Source organism: Petaurus breviceps, unplaced genomic scaffold (assembly GCF_028583685.1).
Source record: "Petaurus breviceps papuanus isolate PSGF00001 unplaced genomic scaffold, PetGlider_PUasm1.0 229, whole genome shotgun sequence".
In the NCBI taxonomy this organism is placed as follows: Eukaryota; Metazoa; Chordata; class Mammalia; order Diprotodontia; family Petauridae; genus Petaurus; species Petaurus breviceps.
Genome location: NW_027185903.1, coordinates 2,209,172 through 2,216,699, shown reverse-complemented (window position 1 = coordinate 2,216,699; position 7,528 = coordinate 2,209,172). Strand labels below are relative to the sequence as shown.

Here is a 7,528-nt window from a genome sequence, read left to right as displayed (position 1 = left end):
AACTCATTTGAATCCCAAAATAGCCTTATTAGGTATGTAATGCAAACATAATATTCATTTTACAGATGAGGAAACTGAAGCTCGGGGGTGTCTCATAATTGGTGGCAGGACTGGAACAAGAACTCATTCTTTAAACTCCAAGTTCAATGCTCTTCTGACCATACCACACTGGTCTAAAGGAAGAAGTGGCTAGTGATGCCTTTTGTGATGCTTATTGCCCTGGTCACATAATTTCAAACCACCAGATGTCTTTCCTCTTTTGTCTATCCCCATCTGCTCTCTTTATGTCATCTTTCCATTGAAAAAAGATTCCCCAATAGGCATTAGGTGGTAGAGTGGATGTAACTTAGAATGTGGAGTGAGGAAGACCTGAATTCAAATCCTCCCTCAGTCACTTAACTGGCTGTTTGGGTGCCAATTTAACCTCATTTGTCTTAGTTTCCTCTTCTTTAAAAAAAAAAGATAATAATGACATCTAAATCCCAGGGTTGTGCTAGCTATCATTATTAAATTCACTTTTTTCCTCCAAGGAAGGCGAGGGGATCAAATCTTCCATTGCCAGCGAGGGTACAACTTGAGGCATACTGTCTTCATCGTTGTTTCCAGCTTCCTCCTCTGTCAAATTTGGCTAAGATCTGCCTTAGCAGACTTTACAACACTGTTGAAAAGATCAAATGAGAAAATTCCTATGAAAGGGCTTTAAAAGCATAAAGCACTCTACAAATACAATGTATTATTATTGCGATTTTTCCCACAATAGAATTGTTGCAGGAGGTCATCAGCTCCTCTTACAAAAGATGAATGCCAGAGCTGTGGCATTATTAATAGAACGCTTCCTAACAATTTAGTCATTATGGTTATCAGAGCTTTTTTCTTCATAAAGCTAATAACAATAAGTTTGGAGTAATGATAAAAGTACAGTGATTTCAGTTCTTTTATGCATTTGCAATATGTAGCATTAGATTTAGAGCAGGAAGAGGCTTAAAATTGTCTAGTTTCATGTCCTCATTTTGTAGATAAGGAAACAGCCTTAGAAAGATTAAATGACTTGTCCAAGGTCACACAGAGTGATGATTCAAATCCAGTCATTTTGAATAAAACTCTACTATATTCCACTTTTCTGCCTTCTCAACTTTTTTGCACTGTCATTTAGGAAGGGTATTTTCTTTTATATATACCCTGTGATTTCCAAAGCTAAAGCTTGAAGGGAATAGATGAAAAATTGACTTTCTTGGACACAACATAAGTGGGTTCCTTCCTACTCTGCCATCAAAGCTCACCCACACCAACCTTGCCTGGACAAATTCCTGGCATCTTTGAGGATGAATCCGATGTAGTTTTATTTGCTCTCTCAACGCCACCTACTGGCTCGCATTGGAAAGATTCTTCCCCAGATAACATCAACACAGACTCATAAAATTATAGAACTAGAAAAGATTTCAGGCACCTATCACTCTGAAGGAGGGAAACAGATTCAGAGAAGTGAATTCATTTACATAAGGTGACACAGATAGTGGTAGAGAATAATAGCTCATATTTATTTTGTATTTTACAGTTTACAAAGCATTTTCCTTCTAATGGCCCTTTGAAGGTTAGAGGGTTAAATCATAACATCTTCATTTTCAGATGGAGAAAATCCAAATCCCCTGATTTTTAGTTCAATGACTTTCATGCTTTTCTGAATCTCTGAGTCACAGGATCTTGGATTTTGGTGACTGCTAGTTCACTTACTTATTTATTTATTTTTGCTTTTGTTTTTTTTTTTTTTTTGGAGGGGGGAGGGCAATTGGGGTTAAGTGACTTGCCCAAGGTCACATGGCTAGTGTTTGTGTTAGGTGTCTGAGGCCGGATTTGAACTCAGTTCCTCCTGACTCTAGGGCCGATGCTCTATTCACTGCACCATCTAGCTACCCCAACACTTTTATTTTATTGATGAGGAAACTGAGACTCAGAGATGTTGAGAGACTTGTTCAAGATCACACACTAATAACTTTCTGAGATGGGACTTGATGCCCCAATCTGTCCTGCTTCATTCTCCTAAACAAGTAGGGAAAAAGGGAATTGTTTTCTTTGGAGGAGTAGGTCAAATTTGAGGATGGGGACCAGTCCAAAGATCATCTGTGTCAATTATGAAATCTGACACTGAAGATTTAAGATTCAAGAATCTGATACACCAGGGGCATATGATTATCCACATTTCTCAAATAAGACAATTGAGACCCAAAGAATGGAAATGGTGTAGCCTCAGAACCTGGAATTCTGCTTTTTAGTGCAAGACTTTTCCCACTGTACAAGAGTTTAGGTTTAAAATGTTTCTCCCACAGTGGAATTATTACAAGGGCCTGATAGACTTCTTCTTACAAAAGATGAATGGATATCATATCATGGTCACAGCATGGATGTTAGCATGTCTTCTGCAAATCATTTTCAGGATCCAGAAAAAATCTCCCTTTTGTATCATTCCTAAAGATAAGGGATGATGCTTATGTATATATATGTTTCCCTTGGTTCCCAGTCATGCTTAAGTGAAGAGACCTTCAGATTGCTAGGAGCTGAGAAAGTCCCTTCTAACAACAACAACGACGATGATGATGACAACGGTGACGATAATTATGATGATAATGGCACTGGCAACGATAATGACAACAATAACATAGAGTATGAAGTGCTGGATTTGTAGCCAGCAAGACAGGGGCTCAAATCCTGTCTCAAAAAGTTGTTAGCTGTGTGATCCTGTGCAAGTCACTTAACCTAAGTTTCTTCAGCTTCAAAATGAGAGGGTTGTAAGAGATGGCCTCTGAAGGTCTCTTCCACTTCTAGATTTATGATTTTAAATTATAGGCCTGAAGCATATTCCTGAAACAGTGTTTCTAGCACCAGGGAGAGCTCCTCTGTTTTGTAGGGTGCTGCCGTGGTAGGAGTTGGTTACACACTGCCGACAAGGCTACTTCCTTCATCCTTTTTGTGTTTCTCTATGAGAAGCAAGAACACACTTTTATAGATTCTAGGAGCTGGAAGGAATGATCAAAATCATGTAGCCCAATAACCTAATTTAACAGTTGAGGAAACGAGTCTAGCGAGTCAAAGGACTGGACCAAGGTCATACAGATATTAAGTGATGTGGTTCTCTGACTAATTCCAGTACTCTTTCCACTCTATCAAATCTGTGTGTTTTCTAGTCACTAAACACTGCAACCCAGAGTACAAACTTAAAGATCATCGTTATTCTCTAAATAACTACACAGGATGTCTCTCCAAAGGGAGTCCTGTTAAAACTTCTACAGTACTCGAAGATTTACAAACTACTGTCCTCATAGCACTACTGTAAGAGAGGCAATAAAATTTTTATTAACCCTTTATATACATAATAAAGCTGAGTCTAAGATATAGCCAGTGATTTTCCTCAGGTCAGATAGCTGATAAAAGGCAGAGAGAGAAATCAAACCCAGGTCCCCTAACCCTAGAGCCTGTGGTTTGTCTGGTTTTTTTTTCCATTTAATGTCACAATGGCTCCAGATAGACTATTTTGCCTCCCTGTTGGTGCTTTAGGCATTTTCTTCTGAACTGACTTACATGGGTATCCCTTCCTCTCTCCCTTTAACAAAAGAAATACCTAAGATTTAATCTTTAGAATAGCCTTTGCAATATTCATCTTTTTAATTCATTTAGTGTTATCCTGGCTCAGACACCTGCTTTTCCCTCAGCAAGTTACCTAACTTTTCTTTACCCAACTTTCCTAATCTGTAAAAAGGGGATAATTTATATATCACCTGCCTTCCAGAGCTGTGTTACAGATGACATTTAAATCTAGTCTTTCTGACTCTATGTCTAGACTCTGTCCACTACACCTATGAGACCTTTCATTTTCCCTTCACAAAAATCTCATGAAGTAGGTAAAGAAGAGATTATATTTCCAATTTTTAAAATGATGAAATTTGTTTCTTTAAGTATGGTGTAAGGGGGAGAGTATTGGATTGTGAGGCAGTTCACATAGTCCAGATTCTGGTACCAACTAACTGTACAATTTTGGATAAATCACTTTACCCATCTGGATTTCAGTTTGTTCATCTATATGATGAAGAGTAGGGCTAGAGGATTTTAGACTTCTAGAATTATGTGGTTCTATAACTTGGATGGGTATAGCCCATCCCTGCAACTTAGATAATGGCAAAAATAGGTCTAGGCTATGTCTCCTGCCACTCAGTTCCAGGTGCTCTTTGAACGAACTAAGGTGGGGGAAGGGACTAACAAAGAAGCTTTCTTTCCTAGGGTCCCTTCTTCCCCTGGCAGTTTATTATGACCAGACCCCCAAGAGTTTGTGACTACTAATTTTCATTAGTTGACTTGCAATACTGGCTTAGCCCTGGTCTGGCAGTAGAGGGCGCTGTGGGAACATGCCCATACAAAACACTTCGTGAAAACTGTGTCTCATCCTGAAATCATGCCCTGGTTGCTACTATGAAGTGTACTCCTCTGTTCTGTTTAGTGGCAGAAAACTATACAATTTAGAAAAAAAGGAGTAGTATGGATTCCCACTTTCTGATGAAGAACTTGGTGGTAATTAATATATCATGGTAATAAATCAAAATTCGCAAATCCAAAGAAATTTTCCCTTTCTTTTCTTAGATGTCCCTTCCTTCTATTCTCCCTATTTTCTTTCCTGAAGTGTACTCCTAAATGACAGAAAGTGATACAATTTAAGAAGTCCCAAGTTTCTTCCCTCCCTCTTTCCTTCCTTCCTTCCTTCTTCTTTTCTTTCTCTCCTTTCTTTCTCTTTTATTCATTACTCATTTCCTCTCTTTTTCTTCATTTTATTCTTCCTTCACTTCCTTGTCTTCTTTCTCTTCATCTTTCTACTCCTCCTCACCTTCCTCCTCCCCCTCCCCATCCTTCATCATCATCATCATCTTCTTCTTCTCCTCCTCCTCTTCCTGCTTTTCCACCTCCCCCTTCAATAGTTTTAAATTGTAATGGTTTAAAATTGTAATAACATTAAATGCTTGTAGGCCACCTAACAAAAGGAGGCTTACTTAGCCATATTAGGGGGAGGACACTAAAAATCAGGGGAAAGAATATTCATCAAGAATATATTTTTCATTCAGCAGACTACTGCTCTTCTATAGCTGATCTGTGGTTGGAAGCCTGAAAAAGGAAATGGAGTCCTTTGTGACTTGACTGTTTTTGTTTTCAGTTAACCAAGAAAATATGCCAATGGTCTGAGAGCATTAGTCCCCTAAGCCAACTAAAAGACAGTTTTATTACATTAAGAAAAAAAACCCTATGCTAACCTACATGAGGGCTTATGATATTGCTTCTACCATAATGACTATTCTCTCTCACCAATTTCCTTCTTCCCTGATGCAGGCAAAAAGGCAGTCATCATTATACTCAGATACTGGAACTGCTACAGTGAAATATTTTTGAAACCCTTTTCTTTAATAGTCAAAGTCCAAAAGATGTCCAAAGTCCAGAGAATGTTTATCTGCTAGAGACAAAATTTAAGTCAAAGCATGGTTGGGAATAGGTGGACAGGGGGAAATGAGAACAACAGGGGAAGAAAACAGGAGTGAAATATTACAAAATGGCAAGGGATACTGCCCTCACTACTCACTGCTTAGTGAGGCTTACACTTTGGAGATGCTTTATGACTTAGTAATGACTGAATGAGGACTCCATAAACACTGGTGAGTCAGTTCCAGTCAAATCATAACTTTTGCCACAGGATATAATATTGTGATATATTTTTATGCTTAGTAAAGGAATTAACCCTGTTGAGAATAAAAAATAAGGAAAGGTACTTATCAGCTGCTCCTCTCAGAAGATGACAAATTCAAAATATCACCTATCAAAGAGATCACCTGGAGGGATTTGTGGGCTCTTAAATTCTTCCCCCAGATGCTATAGTTAGCTCTTCTCAATTTCCTACCAACCAGGTTAACCTAACCTTGGCCAATCATCTTACAAATCCTTGCCTTTGATCATAAGGGAAACCAGATAAGACAGCAGCAGTAATTAAATGAAACCCATTTCCCCTATCATCCATTCCTACTGATGTTGTTTCATTTTTATGTAAGATTTCACTTACTAGATTACCTTTAGCAAATTATCTAACATATATGGGTCCCGGTTGCATTATCTATAAACTGGAAATTATGTATTACCTCAAGTACTTCATCATGGCATAGAGTTGACCCTGTGTTCTCAAAAACATACCAGTAGAGCATAACTTTCAGCCAATTCTACCGTGCCAGAAGGGTTTTGGCGTATGGTCCTAGCAACAGACCAAATCTTCTTTCCAAGGGCTATCTTAAATAAGTACAGAGAGGTTTATCAACATTTGGTGACATATTCTTTGACCATAGAAACCCATATGAGAAAGATTATATGTTCTTGGCTCTATTGTGGCTCCCTTCCATTTCTGCAGCAACAGTGGAAATAGTGGAAAGTGGCAGGGGTGGGGGTGGGGTTGGGGAGGAGGTACTGAGAATTGCAATTTTGAAAATGTCTTTAACTTAGTTCTTGATACTCTAATGTGAAGTCATTGACTAATGACCAATAGACATAGAGAGAATAGCATCATACCAAGGTCTACAGATAAAGGAGAGACTCTGAAAGCTTTTGTGCACAAGAAGGACATGAGAAAAGCTGTTATGTTTTCAAAAGATTGATTTCATAATGAGAGGCATCCTGGGCAGACAACAGGCTTTAATATCAGGAAGAGTCTAGGTTCAAATCCAAACTCTGACAAATACTGACTGTGTGACCTGAGAAAAATCACTTTACCCTTCTGGGATCCATGAAGGGCATGATCAGCTACATTAGCAAAGGGATTTTCCTCAATACAAAATGAAATCATAACTACTATAAAAATGGTTGAGGGGAGCCCAAATGGCAGAGTAAAGGCATGGAGTTGCCTGAGCTCTCCCTTAAACTCTTCCAAATACTTTTAAATAATAACTCTAAATAAATTTTAAAGTGGCAGAAGCCACAAAAGGATGAAGTGAAACAATTCTCCAGCCCAAGTCAACTTAGAAGGTCAGTAGGAAAGGTATGTCATACCTAGGTGAGAGAGGAGTGCAGTCTAGCACAGGCCATGCCAGGGCATATGAGGCCCCAGAAAATCAGGATCAGGCCTCTGGGTAACTGAATCAGTGGTAGCAGTGGTAGTTTCCTTACCCACAGATGATAAGGAGATCAGAAATGGGTCAGAAGATTTACAGGGGTTCCTTTGCTGGCACCAGGGGCAGGATTCTATTGCACTGCCTATACTTGGCTCAAGGTCACAGTCCTGGATCTTAGTCCCAGTGTGAGGAGGAGGAGCAGAACAGCCACAGGGAAACAGTGACCATGGTCACAGTTCCAAGTTTGAAAAGAGTGCTTGTGGTCACGCACAAGCAGTGCACAGTACAGGAGAGTAGTAAACACATCTCTCCCTAGATCATATCATCTCAGAAGAACCAAAAACTTACATGTCCCTGTTACTTCTGAAAACAACTACACAAGAAAACCTAAAGCTTGGAACAGTGCC

The 7,528-nt window shown here is 39.1% G+C and overlaps 1 long non-coding RNA gene across 1 annotated transcript in view; it reads right to left on the bottom strand.

Moving 5' to 3' along the window:
* Positions 1 to 438: 438 nt before the first annotated feature.
* Positions 439 to 7,528, bottom strand: part of LOC138167208 (uncharacterized) — a 114,666-nt gene continuing 107,576 nt past the window's right edge. Inside the window, exon 3 of the long non-coding RNA XR_011169824.1 lies at positions 439 to 658. This is a non-coding gene — a long non-coding RNA (uncharacterized lncRNA). The remainder of the gene's footprint in view (positions 659 to 7,528) is intronic.